This window comes from Rattus norvegicus, chromosome 3 (genome assembly GCF_036323735.1).
Source record: "Rattus norvegicus strain BN/NHsdMcwi chromosome 3, GRCr8, whole genome shotgun sequence".
Lineage (NCBI taxonomy): Eukaryota > Metazoa > Chordata > Mammalia > Rodentia > Muridae > Rattus > Rattus norvegicus.
The window spans coordinates 93,578,273-93,596,752 of NC_086021.1; the positions used below are offsets into that span (position 1 = coordinate 93,578,273).

Consider the following 18,480-nt stretch of genomic DNA (forward strand, 5'->3'; position numbering starts at 1 on the left):
GAAGGCAGTAATGACAGGAATGTAAAATAATAATAATAATAATAATAATAATAATAATAATAATAATAGTAGTAGTAGTAGTAGTAATAGTAATAATAGTAATAATAAATGAATAATAATACCATACTTTAGATATGTAGAAGTCTTGACTTTTTCTCTAATGCATTTTTTATTTTTCTTTTTTAAAATGTATTTCTTTTGTTCATCCCAAATGTTGCTCCATCGCCTCTTCCCCCAGTTCCAGATTCCCTCCACCATACACCCTCCCCTTTTCCACTAAGAGGGTAGGGTACATCATTTTTATCTCCTAACCTGGGGGATCTAGTACCTCCAGGATTCAGTATACATCATCCCCCACTGAGGCCAGACAAGGGAACAGGATATCACAGTTGGGGAACAGATATCACAGTCAGGATATTTTGGAAGTAAAATATCACTGTCATTCCAGAAAGTTAATGGCCAATGCTATTTAACAAAATAATTGTAATGTTCCATTATGATTGCACAATATTGTTGTAATTATTGTGATAGTAGGTAAGTGCAATAAAATCAAGAAATCACACACACACACACACACACACACACACACACACACACAAACACACGCTAAAAAGTGTTCAGAATCTGACCAGACCTAGAATAATTTAAATGAGGGCAGTTGCCATGGTGACATGGTGATGATTCAAAAAATGACCCAAAAAGAGTTTGCAATATTCTGAGCTTTGTAACTTGAAGATGGGGGATGGTTTAAATGATGTAAGAATTAGGATGACACTTGTATGATGTGAACGTCACTGAATAAACAGAAATTTTAGTTTCCTTCACTTTCACTGTATGTCCCAGTCTGGGTCGATCGTTCATAAATAGACTTTAGCATAAAGTGTGAAGATGACAGCCAGAAATGCAGTTGTTGAATATTCCCATGAAACAGTGTGGTAGGAACCTAATTAAACACATTAGAATAAAGCAAAACAGGAAGGCTTGGCCTCAAGAGAATTATATCCCCAAAGTGAACGTTGAAAATAAATGTGATCATCTTGTCTGTTTTGGCTTTGCAAGTAAAGAAGGATTCACTGAACTCAGGTAGGTTTTTGGATGGCAATTTGCAAAAGTAGAAGGAAAGTAACATTGTAATTTCTTTGAAACATGACCCATACGTTTGAAGAATAGGTACATACATGATTTAGCAGGCTTACGTAGTTACATAAATCCTGTCACTTAATGATTAGAGGCATATTTTTGCTAGACATTTATGAATTTGAGTGCCTTAATTGGCTTATATAAAGTTTGTAAAGGTATATAATACTTTTACATGTTAAGAAATATTTCATTAATATATGTTTTACACATATATTTTGTTAACATGCAATTTCCTTTTAAAAGCTATGTGCCCATGATTTGGGGTGGGCAATACTAATTTCTTCTAATTTCATTAAAAAAATGAAACTTCTACCTTATGGATAGCAATATATAGCAACTTCTGTCTATGTAACACCAACTACATTATTTTGGGATTATATAGCCACAGCCCATTTTCCTTATTATGCAACCAGAAACCCCAAGACAGTTTATAATGTGAACACGCAACTTTATATGTTAAGACGGGAAACAGGGAATTATAAGACTATTTTCTGTTCCCATTTTCAGATGAGTGGAAAGCCAATTTGTAATCCAAACAACTCAGTATTGCTAGCAATCTGCTGTGGCCAATTCTTTTTCAGTTTACTTTCAGTCTCCTGAAGAAAGCTTAGGTCCCGACGTATGAACAGTAGATAAGCTATGCACCATTGGAGACTGGTTAATGTTTTAAATAAATCAGTTTTCATTTTCAGGAAATGCAATGAACCCCCAAAGATGCCAGAATACTTTCTATTTCTTTTCTGATAAGCTAGCTAAGGTTCAAAATTAACGGAAGATGATGCATAGAGAAATGTTAATCTTCTTAAATACAATATTTCTGAAATTACTGACTATGAAAGATCAGTGTGGCTCGTCATTTATTGATATATTTTTTCTACTATACAGCATCTTGGTGAGCTTCTATTTCATTCATATATAGTTACTGAGTGGCAGAGACTTAGTCAATTTATAGGGAAAATCTATTATATAAACATTTAACTCAATGTGGATCAAATTTTTACCACAGAATTTTTTTTTGTTACCTAAACACAGTGCCCCTTCTCTGGGCTAGTTCCTCACTCTATTTCATGTTCTTAATAAACTACTTGAAATGGTATTTTGATTTGCTTGTGCTTCAGCTGTCCCAACAAAACAATCTACCATGACACAACACTGATAACTTCTCTTAACACATTTAGATGAAGAATGGAGAAAAAAATGGATAAAGGAAACTGTTCTTCATTGCCAGAATTCTTTCTCTTGGGAATTAGTATTAAGTATGATGTGAAGGTGGTTTTATTTGTGGTGTTTCTGCTTCTTTATCTCACTATTTTGCTGGAAAACTTGGGAATAACCATATTGATCAGAATGGATTCTCAACTTCACACACCAATGTACTTCTTCCTCAGCCACCTCTCTTTCTCTGACCTCTGCTATTCCACTGCAGTTGGACCCAGGATGCTGGTAGACCTGGTAGCCAAGAAACATTCAATTCCCTTTATGGGCTGTTTTCTGCAGCTCTTGTTTGTCTATGTCTTTATAGATGTTGAATGCATGCTGCTGGCAGTGATGGCTTTTGATAGATACAAGGCCATCAGCAACCCACTTTTGTATGCTGTGGACATGTCCACCAAGGTGTGCTACCAGTTTTTAACTTTAATTTACATGGGAAGTGCTATAGATGGTTTGATGCATACAACATTGGCATTTAGTTTATGTTTTTGTGGCTCTACTGAGATCAATCATTTTTTCTGTGATTTACCACCACTATTCCTCCTTTCCTGTTCTGACACACAAACAAATGAGCTGGTTGTATTTACTCTTTTTGGTTTCATTGAACTGAGCACCATCTCGAGTGTCTTGGTCTCTTATTGTTACATCATCTCATCAGTCTTAAAGATCAGCTCTGCAGGGGGACGCTTCAAAGCTTTCTCCACCTGTGCTTCCCACCTTACTGCAGTTGGAATTTTCCAGGGGACAATGCTCTTCATGAATTTCAGACCAAGTTCTGCCTACTCTCTAGACCAAGACAAAATACTGTCAGTCTTCTACCTCCTCATTATCCCGATGATGAACCCTCTGATTTACGGAATAAGGATGTGAAAGAAGCTCTGATTAGGCTCAGAAATAAAAGGTGGCTTTAATAGAAATGTTTACCATTACTAATGGTTCTTGATGATATAGCACATAGTAATAAAGAGTCACTAAAAAAAGTATCACACTGATTTTTTACTAAATTAAATATATACACTAAAACATAGAAATAAGAAAATGTTTTGAATACCTTATATATCAAATTACATATTTATTGTAAGTAGGAATGGTATCAGATTAGAACAAATTAAAGAAGTACTAGAAGAGAATTTATGGGTTTCAAAATTCTTCCTGAAGTATCTATTAATCTGTATATTACTGCTGTTAGTTTCTGTTTTATGTAGAGGCCAAAAATATAAACAGTAAAGTAGCTTTTACCTTCCTTCTGCTGACTTTCCACAAAGACCTCTGTAGGAGTATACTTAGCAATACAGATATATCCCTTGAAACTGGACCTCAAAATTCTGTATTTTGATTGGCTGTGGTTTTTCTGTTATGATAGCTATCTACTGTAGAGATCGGAAGAGTCAGAGAATTCACAGTTTGTTTTGAGATTGTGTCTTCTATAAAATTCAGAAGCTAATGCTATAATATCTCACCAACATGATTGACTGAACAGGAGCTGAACAAGGAAAATAGGCAAGCTAGAATGGATCAGGGAAAGCCCACAAGGACTCAGTCCTATACAAAGAACTATAGTCACAGTAGGAGAAATATTGTCCTCCTTTCAGAGGAATATTTCCTCTGAGAGTAGGAAAAATATTTACCTCTAGGAAGAAACACTACGTTGGCTCTCAAATACCAAATGGTGAATATTGAATATTTAATAGATACAAATAATACTGATTGAGCAGGTCGTGCTTACACATGTACAATATATACACAATTAATAAAAATGAGAACATAAATTTTCTTAATTAATTTTTAAATATTTTAATATACTATATTCTGATCAGATTCTTATTCCTTATTTCTCACATGATTATATTATCTCTCTTGTCTTTATTCTTGAAGAAAAATTAGTGATCAGTAGGGCTAGTTGTGTATTCTACTTAAGATTCTGGAAATGTAATCAGTTTTTTTTCTGTTTCTGTATGTTATTCCTCTTCCTTTGATGCATTTCTGAGATACACAGGTAAATAAATTAGTGGTATTCTCCATGTTTAGTTCCATAGTTGATAATTTTTTGCTTTTCATAAATAATGGGAACTATTCCTCATTGACAGAATTTCTCCTTTTGTGAATTACCAATATCTCTGGGGTAAAAGTGCTATTATTCAATATGTTTCTAGTTGTTTATCTCACTAATATGTTGACAAATGTTGGAATGATCATTTTAATCAGAATGTATCCCCAGCTTCACCCACCAATGTACTTTTTTCCCAGCCACCTCTCTCTTTTTTTTTTTTTTTTGATCTTTGCTATTCTACTTCATTTGATCCCAATATGATTATAGGCCTTCTGTCCAAGAGCAGGAGGTATATTCCTTTCTTGCCTGTGTTATGCAGTTCTTTATTTTCTGTATATTTATAGATGCCAAGTGTGTGGTGCTGGCAGTGATGGCATTTGATCAATATAAGGCCATTAGTAACCCCCTAATGTATGCAGTAGACATGTCCAGGAAAGTGTAATTCCAATTATTGACATTCCACTTATGTTTCTGTGGGTCTAATGAGATTAATCATTTCTTCTGTGATATTCCTCCAGTGTTAGTACTATCTTGTTCAGATACAAATGTCAGTTTGTTAGTCATATGCATCATTTTTTTTGTTTGTTTGTTTCATTGAACTGAGCACCATCTCCGGAGTGCTTATTTCCTATTGTTACATCATCTCATCAGGCTTGAAGATCTGGGAGGTTAAACGTTTTTTCTACCTGTATATCACACTTGACTGCACTTGCTCTTCATGTATTTACGGCCAAGTTCTTCCTACTCCCTAGATCAAGATAAAGTGACTTCCTTTTTTTATACACTTGTAATCCCCATGCTGAACCCTCTGATTTATAGTTTGAGGAATAAAGATGTGAAAGATGCACTCCAACGAATAAGAAGCAAAATGTGTTTAAAATAATTGCATTGTATGTATGACATATTTCACTTTCTTCACTGGACTCTTTTCTAGAATATCATCTGCACGTGTGTTATGACTTCTTAGTCTGGTATCTTTGTGGAACTCCTAACAATGAAAGAAGTGTATCTCTGGCTCCTTTGCCTTGTCTTGGGACTCTTTTTCTTATATTGGTTTGTCTTCTCCAGCCTAGATATGAGGGCTTTTTCCTTTTCTTATTGAATCTTCTTTTGTCCTATTTGGCTGCTGTCTATTGAAGGTTTGCACTTTTTCTGAAGAGGAAATAGATGTGAGTGGATCTGGGGGATGGCGTAATGATGAAGAGCTGGGGAGAGTGGAATGAAAGTGTGGTCAAGATATGTTCTATGAGAGAAGAATCTTTTTCAATAAAAGTAATAGCATAAATAAATACCATTTCAAAATACTTCAATTATGAAAATTGAATTTATATTTATATTTTATTATAATGGTTTAGCTCTGCAAATGAAGTCAGGAACCCTGTGAATGTCAGTCAAATATCCTAAAAAATTGCATGCATGTATACTCCAGAATTTTTTTTCTTTTACTTCATTTATATTAAGCTTTATTGAATGAGTAATAGTATTATGATAAAAAATGTCCGTTGGCTATGATAGATGTTAATTATAGGGACACTAAAATGAATCATCATTAGTTTGAAGATACAACTGAAAACAAGACATGGGTTCAAATCTTGTAAGTTAAATATATGAAGGAAAAGTTTCTTAGCTGGAAATATTAAATCACAGATTTAAACAGGTAGATGCTGAGCAATGTTCCTGAGAGCATCTTCAAATAAAATTTGCTTCTGAATGATGTGTCCATGTTTTTACTTCTTTTCCCCAACTGAGATTGTGAAAGTCACTCACAGAAATTATTTTAGAGGAGATTTACTTATATTTTACATAAATAATGAAAAACACACATGGGTGGGGAGAGAGAGTGAGAGAAAGAGAAGAGAGAGAAAGAGAGAGAGAGAGAGAGAGAGAGAGATTGTTTTGTCTGCAGCAGTAAGGATGTGCAATAATACTCTCCTCCTTAGTGATAATACTAGGAAACAAACAGAAATTCTAATTTGGAATGGGCTCTCAGGACTCAAAGTGGGGACCTTAGATGAAATGCCCTACAGTCGGGAGAGGGAACTTGTTGAGACCGCCCCCAGCAGAAAGACAGGGCATCAAGTAATGGATGGGTTTGCTATTGCACATTCAAAACTCTGATCCATAATTCTTCCTGTCTGGGAGAAATGAAGGGAAGGAAATGGAGAAGAACCTGAGGAAAAGAAGTTTACACTCAGTGACAGGCCCAAAGTGGGATCTAGCTTAAGGGGAGGACTGAAGGCCTGACACTATTACTGAGGCTAGGGGTCATTCACAAAAAAAGACCTATCAGGACTTCCCTCCAAAAAACCCAACAAGCAGCTGAGTTAGATACAGATATGTGCACACAACAAATAAACAAGCTTCTGATCCCTCTGGTTGAATTAGGAAAAATCTGCAGAATGTTCAGGAGGAGGGCAATCTAGTAGGAGGACAAGCAGCCTCAATTAACCTGAACACCCAAGATCTCTCTTAGATCACCAACCAGGTAAGCAGAATAGACCAGCTCAGATGAGGCATCGAACACGTATACAGCAGAGTACTCTCTAGTCTGGGTTCATTTTGTTAGGACAAAACGGCAACCAAGAGATTGGGAAAAGATCCTTACCAATCCTACAACAGATAGAGAGTTTATATCCAAAATATACAAAGAACTCAAGAAGTTAGACTGGAGGGAGACAAATAACCCTATTAAAAATGATGTTCAGAGCTAAACAAAGAATTCACAGATGAGGAATGCCAAATGGCTGAGAAATACCTAAAGAAATGTTCAACATCTTTAGTCATAAGGGAAATGCAAGTCAAAACAACCCTGAGATTTCACCTCACACCAGTGAGAATGGCTAAGATCAAAAACTCAGGTGACAGCAAATGCTGGCGAGGATGTGGAGGAAGAGGAACACTCCTCCATTGTTGGTGGGATTTCAGACTGGTACAACCATTCTGGAAATCGGTCTGGAGGTTCCTCTGAAAATTGGACATTGAACTACCTGAGGACCCAGCTATACCTCTCTTGGGCATATACCCAAAAGATGCCCCAACATATAACAAAGACACGTGCTCCACTATGTTCATCGCAGCCTTATTTATAATAGCCAGAATCTGGAAAGAACCCAGATACCCTTCAACAGAGGAATGGATACAGAAAATGTTATACATCTACACAATGGAATATTACGCAGCTATCAAAAACAATGACTTTATGAAATTCATTGGCAAATGGATGTAACTGAAAAATATCCTGAGTGAGGTAACCCAATCACAGAAAAACACACATGGTATGGACTCATTGATAAGTGGCTACAAGCCCAAATGCTTGAATTACCATATATGCCTAGAACAAATGAAACTCAAGAAGGATGACCAAAATGCGAATGCTTCACTCCTTCTTTAAAAGGGGAACAAGAATACTCTTGGCAGGGAATAAGGAGGCAAAGATTAAAGCAGAGGCAGAAGGAACATCCATTCAGAGCCTGCCCCACATGTGGCCCATACATATACAGCCACCCCATTAGACAAGACGGATGAAGCAAAGAAGTGCAGGCAGACAGGAACTGGTTGTAGATCTCTCCTGAGAGACACAGCCAGAATACAGCAAATACATAGGCAAATGCCAGCATTAAACCACTGAACTGAGAATGGGACCCCCATTGAAGGAATCAGAGAAAGGACTGGAAGAGCTTGAAGGGGCTCGAGACCCCATATGAACAACAATGCCAACCAACCAGAGTTTCCAGGGACTAAGCCACTACTCAAAGACTATACATGGACTGACCCTGGATTCTAACATCATAGGTAGCAATGAATAGTAAGAGCACCAGTGGAAGGGGAAGCCCTTGGTCCTGCCAAGAGTGAACACCCAGTGAACGTGATTGTTGGGGGGAGGGCGGTAATGGGGGGAGGATGGGGAGGGGAACACTCATCTAGAAGGGAAGGGGATGGGTTAGGGGGATGTTGGCCCGGAAACCGGGAAAGGGAATAACATTGGAAATATAAATATGAAATACTCAATTTAATAAAGAAAAAAAGGAAAAAAACAACAACCATAGATCATGAAAATGAACTAATGATTTAGCATATGTGCTAGGACAGAAGATAAAATACTGACTGGGTTTATTGCCACACAACTTCAAAAATAACTTAGTTATGAATTTTAACTTTCACTTAACCAGTGGAACTGTGACATGGGATGAATGTTTAGCCAGAACACCTAAAGAATATGCATGTAAACATTCACTGTTGGAAATTTCTTATTCGATTTATGATTTGAATTTATGTAAACTTGTGAGGAACATTTTATCATGTGATCAATCATGTAGTTTGAAAGATGATTTAAGTGCTAAAGACAAACAGTCATAACTGAGCTGAGGAGAACTTAATAGAAAGAAGATTTTTAGGCATCTCTGAACAAAATTTAAGAGAGAGCAGAGGGAGAAAGTAGGCTTCTTACCATAGTACAGAATAGGTCTTTTTTTCTCTTTTTTTAATAACAAGGCATGCTTAGTCTTATTACTTATCACCCTGTACAAAGCTTAAGTCCAAGTGGATCAAGGACCTCCACATCAAACCAGATACACTCAAACTAATAGAAGAAAAAGTGAGGAAGCATCTTGAACACTTGGGCACTGGAGAAAATTTCAAGAACAAAACACCAATGGCTTATGCTCTAAGATCTGATAAATCTGCAAAGCTTCTGTAAGGCAAAGGACACTGTTATTAGGACAAAATGGCAGCCAAGAGATTGGGAAAAGATCTTTACCAATCCTACAACTGATAGAGAGCTTATATCCAAAATATAAAAAGAATTCAAAAAGACCGCAGGGAGACAAATAACCCTATTAAAAAATGAGGTTCAGAGCTAAACAAAGAATTCACAGCTGAGGAATGCCCAATGTCTGAGAAACACCTAAAGAAATGTTCAACATCTTTAGTCATAAGGGAAATGCAAGTCAAAACAAACCTGAGATTTCACCTCACACCAGTGAGAATGGCTAAGATCAAAAACTCAGGTGACAGCAAATACTGGCAAGGATGTGAAGAAAGAGGAACACTCCTCCATTGTTGGTGGGATTGCAGACGGGTACAACCATTCTGGAAATCAGTCTGGAGGTTCCTCTGAAAATTGGACATTGAACTACCTGAGGACCCAGCTATACCTCTCTTGGGCATATACCCAAAAGATGCCCCAACATATAACAAAGACACATGCTCTGCTATGTTCATAGCAGCCTTATTTATAATAGCCAGAAGCTGGAAAGAACCCAGATGCCCTTCAACAGGAATGGATACAGAAAATGTTATACATCTACAGAATGGAATATTACTCAGCTATCAAAAACAATAACTTTATGAAATTCATAGGCAAATGGATGGAACTGAAAAATATCATCCTGAGTGAGGTAACCCAATCACAGAAAAACAGCATGGTATGCACTCATTGATAAGTGGCTATAAGCCCAAATGCTTGAATTACCTTTGATGCACAGAACACATGAAACTCAAGAAGGATAACATAAATGTGAATGCTTCACTCCTTCTTTAAAAGGGGAACAAGAATACCCTTGGCAGGGAATAGGGAGACAAAATTTAGAACAGAGGCAGAAGGAGCACCCATTCACAGCTTTCCCCCATGCGGCCCATACATAGACAGCCACCCATTAGATAAGATGGATGAAGCAAAGAAGTGCAGGCTGACAGGAACCGGATGTAGATCTCCTCTGAGAGACACAGCCAGAATATAGCAAATACATAGGCGAATGCCAGCCGCAAACCACTGAAGTGAGAACGGGACCCTCGTTGAAGGAATCAGAGAAAGGACTGGAAGAGTTTGAAGGGGTTCGAGACCCCATATGAACAACAATAACAACCAACCAGAGCTTCCAGGGCCTAAGCCACTACCTAAAGACTATACATAGACTGACCCTTCGCTCCAATCTCATAAGTAGCAATGAATAGCCTAGTAAGAGGGGTAGGGGAAGTCCTTGGTCCTGCCAAGACTGAACCCCTAGTAAATGTGATTGTTGGGGGAAGGGTGGTAATGGGGGGAATATGGGGAGGAGAACACCCATATAGAAGGGGAGGGGGAGTGCCTAGGGTGATGTTGGCCTGGAAACCGGGAAGGGGAATAACAATCGAAATGTAAATAAGAAATACTTGAGTTAAATAAGATGGAAAAAAAAGGAAACAATGCTTTCTTATTACAAACTTGGGTTTAATTCCTTTAGCATTTAAAGGACAGAAGCTTTTTGTTTCTTTATGCAATAAAGATTAGAGCTTCTTTTTCACCCAGAATGAGTGAGTTCTTTCTGGACTTGTGTTTGGTCTTTCCTTCCAAATGCATGTGTAAGTATGGGTTTGTATGTATAAGTATGTAATTATAAAAATGCATGCAAGCTATCCCAACTGAATGAATAGAAATGTATAAATATGCTGCATAAATCTATATATGAATTTATGTGAGTTTATTTATATTTGCTTTTGTAAAAGATTTCCTTCTGTGATCATTAGTCTCTTCTCCTAGTTCAATGAAAGTTTATTGCTCCAAAGAATAGAGAAAAAAAAATTTTACCTTTGTAAGGAGCCATTCTGAGCTTTACAGTCACAAAGGATGTGGGGAGCAGGTGTGGTGGCAATCCCAAGATGGCGCCCAGGACTGCAGCTAAGACTCATGACTAGTACCTGACTTCCTCACACACCTGAAACTAGCTCTGTCCATTGTGAGAGTTGCGCAGGCGCACCATGACGCAAGATCAGGCCATGTGACCTGGAGCTATGAACTGAGATTATGCAGTCTGGACGGAAGAGGCAGAATTGAGGGAGGATATAAGGGAGTGTGCTCAGGGGCTGGGAAGGATGAAGAAAAGAAAAGAGAGATTGCTGCTTGCATGCAGAAAGAAAGGTTCCTGCGGGTCGGAAAGAGAAGCGACATCCCTTGACCCACCTAATATCTTTCTGCTTTTCTCCTTTTTCTTAGAGAGCTTTCATAGGCATTTTTTTTAATTTTTATTTGTCATTTTATTTATTTACATTACAAATGTTGTCCCCCTTCCTGGTATCCCTTCAGCAAACCTCCTATATTGTTTTTTTACAACTTAGAAATAAATGCTATAATCACCTTTCAAAATGATTCATTTTCTTCCTATTACTTCTACTAGCAGAGAAAGGTAAAAGCCAGCAGTTACTGCTGAGATAGAAAAAGGCCACATTGAGTAGAGCATTGTTCAATTTCCACGTATATGTGGGCATTCTTCCCTTATTGTTATTGAAGATCAGTTTTAGGCCGTGGTGGTCCGATAGCACGCATGGGATTATTTCTATCTTTCTGTACCTGTTGAGGCCCGTTTTTTGACCAATTATATGGTCAATTTTGGAGAAAGTACCATGAGGAGCTGAGAAGAAGGTATATCCTTTTGCTTTAGGATAGAATGTTCTATAAATATCCGTTAAGTCCATTTGGCAAAGGACACTGTGGTTAGGACAAAACGGCAACCAACAGATTGGGAAAAGATCTTTACCAATCCTACAACAGATAGAGGCCTTATATCCAAAATATACAAAGAACTCAAGAAGTTAGACCGCAGGGAGACAACCCTATTTGAACCCTATTAAAAATGGGGTTCAAAACTAAACAAAGAATTCACAGCTGAGGAATGCCGAATGGCTGAGAAACACCTAAAGAAATGTTCAACATCTTTAGTCATAAGGGAAATGCAAATCAAAACAACCCTGAGATTTCACCTCACACCAGTGAGAATGGCTAAGATCAAAAACTCAGGTGACAGCAGATGCTGGCGAGGATGTGGAGAAAGAGGAACACTCCTCCATTGTTGGTGGGATTGCAGACTGGTAAAACCATTCTGGAAATCAGTCTGGAGGTCCCTCAGAAAATTGGACATTGAACTGCCTGAGGATCCAGCTATACCTCTCTTGGGCATATACCCAAAAGATGCCTCAACATATAAAAGAGACACGTGCTCCACTATGTTCATCGCAGCCTTATTTATAATAGCCAGAAGCTGGAAAGAACCCAGATGCCCTTCAACAGAGGAATGGATACAGAAAATGTGGTACATCTACACAATGGAATATTACTCAGCTATCAAAAACAACGAGTTTATGAAATTCGTAGGCAAATGGTTGGGACTGGAAAATATCATCCTGAGTGAGCTAACCCAATCACAGAAAGACATACATGGTATGCACTCACTGATAAGTGGCTATTAGCCCAAATGCTTGAATTACCCTAGATCCCTAGAACAAACGAAACTCAAAACGGATGATCAAAATGTGAATGCTTCACTCCTTCTTTAAATGAGGAAAAAGAATACCCTTGGCAGGGAAGGGAGAGGCAAAGATTAAAACAGAGACTGAAGGAACACCCATTCAGAGCCTGCCCCACATGTGGCCCATACATATACAGCCACCCAATTAGACAAGATGGATGAAGCAAAGAAGTGCAGACTGACAGGAGCCGGATGTAGATCGCTCCTGAGAGACACAGCCAATATACAGCAAATACAGAGGCGAATGCCAGCAGCAAACCACTGAACTGAGAATAGGTCCCCTGTTGAAGGAATCAGAGAAAGAACTGGAAGAGCTTGAAGGGGCTCGAGACCCCATATGTACAACAATGTCAAGCAACCAGAGCTTCCAGGGACTAAGCCACTACCTAAAGACTATACATGGACTGACCCTGGACTCTGACCTCATAGGTAGCAATGAATATCCTAGTAAGAGCACCAGTGGAAGGGGAAGCCCTGGGTCCCGCTAAGACTGAACCCCCAGTGAACTAGTCTATGGGGGGAGGGCGGCAATGGGGGGAGGGTTGGGAGGGGAACACCCATAAGGAAGGGGAGGGGGAGGGGGATGTTTGCCCGGAAACCGGGAAAGGGAATAACACTCGAAATGTATATAAGAAATACTCAAGTTAATAAAAAAAAAAAAGAAAGAAAAGAAAAAGGCTACATTATTTAATCTCTCCCCCCACCCCACCCTTACATCCCCCAATCCTTACCCCATTCCCCTACCCCTGGCCCCAAACTGTTAGGCCACAGGTGTTAATAGCCTAAGCCAGCACCTTTCTACCGGAAGAGCATGAAAGTTTTTAGAACCTTTCAGAAGCTATCATCAACATTTCAGTACAGTTGGAAAGCTACTTCCAGAGACTTTCAGTCTTTAAAGCCACAGAAGAGTCTTACTATGTGCCATATCTCTACCCTCTCCATGCCAAGAGACTTCTGGAACTAAGTGGCAAAGCAAGTAGTTTATGTTAGAAAAATTCCCAATCTCCAACTTCTATGGACTACGGCCGACAACCTAGAAGATTTACTTGCTCTAAACAGTCATTTTACTGAAGGATGAATCTATCAATGGATTTAACAGTTGGAAAAAACAAGGCCTCCATTACCTGTGTGCTCTGGAAGCACTACCACCCACTCTTCTAGAATTGTCCTTCCTAATATTCTACACATCCCTCAATTTTAATGGTTTCAATCAAGATCAAATGTCCTATGAGGTGATTCTCCAAAAGGACTTTACTCAACACTAAGGAATTTCCAAGGTGTCACACTAAGATGTTTTCTACCTTCAAATTAGATGTGTAGCATTCTATTTATTTCCCTCAAGTAAATAAAGACTAAATGTTATCATAAGAACATTGTTGCTCCCACATATCATTTAGGATTTTGAAAAAATTTTTGAAAACTTGTACAGATAGCTAAACTTATTCATAACAGTTGTGATTTATTTTTGTAAAAACAATCAGTTTTGAATTTTTAGTAAAGTACACATTCACTACATGAATAGATAGAAACTTGTGCATCTTAAAATTATTAAAAATAAATGGAATCTATATTATACCCATTCCTCCTAAGTATATCATGAAAAGATAGAAGATTGGAGTAGGAATTTAGGGATAGACATTGACAAAACAACACCTTGTGGACATAAAATTCTAAAAATTATGTGATTAAAATGTCAAAAAGGGAAATGGCATCATAAAAGAGTATAGTAAGGAATAACTAATTTGTAAGAACATTGTACAAAAGTGAAGAATTTAAAAGAAGAAATGATTTTAAATTTCTTAGGATCATTTAATAAGCACAAAGAATGGGAAAATGACACATAAAATAAAATGGGAAGCCATTTTTCTTTCTGTACAACTTCCTGTGACTTGTTTGGGTATTAAGACTTCAATTTATGTTTCTGGCTTCCTTTGGACGAAGACGTAGAACTCTTAGCTCCTCCTGTACCATGTCTTCCTGGATCCTGCCATGCTCCCACCTTGTTGATAATGGACCAAACCTCTGAATCTGTGAACCAGCCCCAATTAAATGTTGTCCTTTATAAAATGTGCATTGGTCATGGTGTGTGTTGACAGCAATAGAAACTTAACTAGGACAGAAGTTGATACCAGAGACTGGGGTATTGCTGTGATAGACCTGACCATGTTTTCCTTGGGAGAATATGGATTTGGGGATTCGACTTGGAAAGAAGCAGGGTGCTTTAAATAGGGACTTAGTGGGCTATCCTAGGAGGAATATAAAAGACTTTGTTACTGAGAGTGATATGAACTGTTTGGACCAGGTGCAAGAGGGTTTACTGAAGAAGAATTTTAGTATGTGGCCTAGAGACTGTTTTAGTGGTATTTTGGGGGGGGAAACATGGCTGCTTTTTGCCATTGTCCAAAGAGTGTGCCTGAGGTTAACTTGAAGAGATTTAGATTAATTGCTTTGAAAAAGGAAGTCTCAAAACAGTCTGGTGTAAATTCTGCTGTGTGGTTACTAAACTTCACTCTTATAAGGAGCATTTTAGTGAAAAGGAGCAAGTTGAGAAAGGAAAAATACAAAATATATGGTGCAAGTATTAAAAGAACACCAGGAAGTAAAATGGTGCTGAATCCTATGTTCAAGGATATTAAATTGAATTAAGGGAGTAATGATCTTGGGCCAAGATCCTACCCAGCTTAGATACCCCCAGGCAATTTAGTACAAACCTTTATTCCCAGGAGGCAAAGACAAGCAGATCTCTGAATTTAAGGTTAATCTACAGAGTAAGATCCTGGACAGTCAAGTATTAGTAGTGAAGGAGTTAGAAAAAGGGAACCTAGTAATAGTGAAATAGAACAAGTGGGAAGAGGCATGTTCCAGCTCTTGGAAGTAGCAGATCTCATCAGCTTCAGCCATGTGTCCCTGGCTTTATATTCAGGAGAAGAGACTACTTGGGACTATTGGGACAATTGATGCTGATCAGCTAGAGTTACAAAATTAGTGGTGATTAAGGAGAAACCAGCATCACTGAGGTGAAATCTTCTGGGAAGTGTTTTCTAAGAGCACAAAATAGTGTGTTCTAGAGATAGTGAAGCTTGTACCTCATGCTGCAGCTATGGTAATGTGTAAGAATCACCCAAGGGGTACTGGTTTTGAAGGCATGAAGGCGTCATGAAGAACAGCTGAGACTTGAGACAGTGAGAGGCCGTGGAAGGGCATTGGAGAAAGTATAGCCTTAGCTGTAGTTGACAATCCAGGACTGAAGGGGTCAAACAAAGGATTTGAGGCTTGGCACAATGAAGGGAGCCTATGAGAGACTATTGGTGAAGCCTAGTTGCAGTGGAAGACCACCAGTGTATTGGAGATGCCAGTACCATGGGATGATCACCAAGAACAACAGCAATAGTGTGTTAGAACAACCTGAAGTTAAAGTAATACAGAGGGCCTAGCTGGAAAACGGAAGTCAGACCTTTAAAGGATCATGTGTGGATCCCAGATCTTGAAACATGATGTAACATTGAAGTTGCCTTGGAGACCCAAAGATATTAACCACTTCAGAACCTGGGCTCATTTGCTGAGGAAAGGTGCTAGCAGGGAGTAGAACTATCTCAGGAGAAAGAAGTTTGTTGCAGTCAACAAAGATGAAAAAGGAGTTAAAGATCTGAAGACTGCTATGATATCAGACATGGAGATGCTGATTTGGAGCTTGCCCAGCTGGTTTCCTGTCTTAATTTGGGGATTACAGTTAAGGGATTGGATGGATCTCAGAAGAAACTTTGAACTTTGAAGTTTTAACATTGTTGAGACTACTATAAACTATGGGGACTTTGGAAGATGGACTAAATGTACTTTTTTATTATGCTATGTTTAATTAGGTATGGGTCCCATAAACTCATGTGTTTGAACAATCCGGGAGTGGAATGTGATGGTTTGCCTATGCTTGGCCCAGTGAGTGACACTATTAGAAGGTGTGACGTTGTTGGAGGCAGTTTGTCACTGTGGGGGTGGGCTTGGAGTCCCTCTTCCTAACTGCTTGATAATGCTCAGTAAGTTCTTGACTCGCTTCAGGTGAAGAGGTAGAACTCAGCTCCTCCTGCAGCACACCTGCCTGTTTGCTGACATGCTTCAACCTTGATAATAATGGACTAAACCTCTGATCTCCTGTAAATCAGCCCCAATTAAATGTTGTCCTTTAAAAAACGTAAAAAAAAAATGTAAAAAGATGGGGGATTGTTTAAAATATGTAAGAATTAGTATGGCACTTGTATGGTGTGGACATCACTGAGTAGACAGAAATTTTAGTTTGATTCAGTTTCACTGAAGTCCCAGTCAGTGTTAATCACTCATCAAAAGAGTCAAGCATAAAGTGTGAAGATGCCGTTGTTAAATATTCCCAGGAAAATAGTGTGGTAGGAACCTAATTAAATACTGAATTAGAATAAAGCAAAACAGGAAGGCTTGGGCTCAAGAGAATTATATCCCAAAAGTAAATGTTGAAAATAAATGTGATTACTTTGTTTGTTTTCACATTGCAAGTAAAGAAAGAAAGACTTACTGAACTCAGGTAGGTTTATAGATGGCTACTTGCAAAAGTAGAAGGAAAAATAACATTGTAATTTCTTTGGAACATGACCCATACACTTGAAGAAGAGGTAAATACATGGCTTAACTAGCTTGCGTAGTTATATAACTTCTGATCAGAGGCATATTTTGTTAAATACTTAGGAATTTGAGTACATTAATTTGCTTATATAAAATTTGTAAAGTTACAATTGTATCTGTTAAGCCACATTAATATACATTTTTGCATTTCATTAACATATAGTTTCCTATTTAAATCTATTCACCCATGATGCGGTATGGGCACAAGTAATTTCTTGTGATTTCATTTAAAAGGTAATAAAACTTCAACCTTACGGATAGCAATATAAAACAACTTACATCGATATAATATCAACCACATTATTTTGGGTTTATAAACCAAAATCTCCGTTTTCCTTTCCATGCAACCAGAAAGAAAGTCAAATACACCTTATGATTCAAACATACAACTTTCCATGTTAAGACAGGAAACTGTTAATGAACCAGGATTTTTTTTTTCTGTTCCCATTTGCAGAGAAATAGAAAGCCAATTTGTAATAGAAAAAAAGTGGTGCTTGCAGTCTCTTGAGCCCAATTCTTTTTTTCAGTTCATTTTTTTTGTTTTCTGAAGATAGTTTAGGTTCATATGAATAAACAGTAGTTAATAAGTTATACACCATTAAACGGTGGTCCAATTTTTAAATAAATCAGTTTTCATTTTTGTCAAATGTTATGAACTCCAATCAATGCCAGAATAATTTCTGTTTTTTTATCTGATAAGTTACATATGTTTCATAATTAATTTAAAATTATAATATAGCAAGTAAAGTTAATGTTCTTAAGTCTGATAACTCTGATTTTGTTGACTATGAGAGAATGTCAGTATGGATTGTCAGTTAATTTGCTATATTTTTTCTATAATACTGAATCTGAATAAATTTCTATTTCATTCAAATATTTTACTAATACTGAGAGGTAGTGACTGAAATTAAAGAGATAATCACATATATTGTACATAAGTCGATGTAGATCAAATTTCTACCATAGAATTTTTTCCTAAGTGGATAGAATGCCCTTGTCTGGGTTGCTTCCTCATTATAATTCATGTATTTAATAAACTACAATATTGGTATCATGCTTTGCTTTATGTTTCACCATCGAGACAAAAGACAGCCTATCCTAAAACAACATTGATAATCTCTCTAAACTCATTTAGACCAAGAAAAAAGAAAA

At 37.7% G+C, this 18,480-nt stretch overlaps 2 pseudogenes; both read left to right on the forward strand.

The window, feature by feature from the left end:
- On the forward strand, nt 2,338-3,263 carry Or5w14b-ps1 (olfactory receptor family 5 subfamily W member 14B, pseudogene 1; annotated as a pseudogene).
- On the forward strand, nt 4,373-5,285 carry Or5w23-ps1 (olfactory receptor family 5 subfamily W member 23, pseudogene 1; annotated as a pseudogene).